Consider the following 681-nt stretch of genomic DNA (forward strand, 5'->3'; position numbering starts at 1 on the left):
TAATCCGGGGTCGAACGGGTAACGCATTGGGCTACTGTGCTGGGAGAACAGGGCTGAGAAGCCTCCATCGGAATGAATTATAGGGATTTACGTGCCAAAAGCACGATTTGATTATGAGGCGCGCCGTAGTGGGGGACTTCAGATTAATTCTGTTCACCACGGTACTTTAATTCTGTTCACCACGGTACTTTTAACGCGCCACCAATGCGTCAGACAGGGGCGTTTTTTCTTCACTTCACCCCATCAAAACGGGGCCGACGCAGCCGGAATTTGATCCCGCGACCTCGTGCTTAGCAGCGCGACACCGTAGCCGCTAAAACACCGTGGTGGTAACTTTCTCGAGATCGTTTGCATAGTCATAGTGTCATGATGTTGTGCCTTTCAGTAAGCAAACATTCTCACACGTGCTCCTTAAGAATCTATTTATGAACGCATTTGTGCCCAGTGTGAGAGCCTAGTCCAGGACTTTACCAACGACACATTAGGCTCCTCTTCGATGGCGGCACTGATCATGATTATGACGTTTTTTGGCATCCCGTCCAAACGGGGGCGGAGACAAATAGTCACCTCGCGTGTGATATTTAATCAAGTTTCATTACATATATATCCCTCGGTCATTTTGCTTATCTGAGCTCGACTTTGACTTTCGCGTTTGAAATCTCTGACAATATTGTACAGTTA

The sequence above is a fragment of the Dermacentor variabilis genome, chromosome 2 (assembly GCF_050947875.1).
Source record: "Dermacentor variabilis isolate Ectoservices chromosome 2, ASM5094787v1, whole genome shotgun sequence".
Taxonomy (NCBI): Eukaryota; Metazoa; Arthropoda; class Arachnida; order Ixodida; family Ixodidae; genus Dermacentor; species Dermacentor variabilis.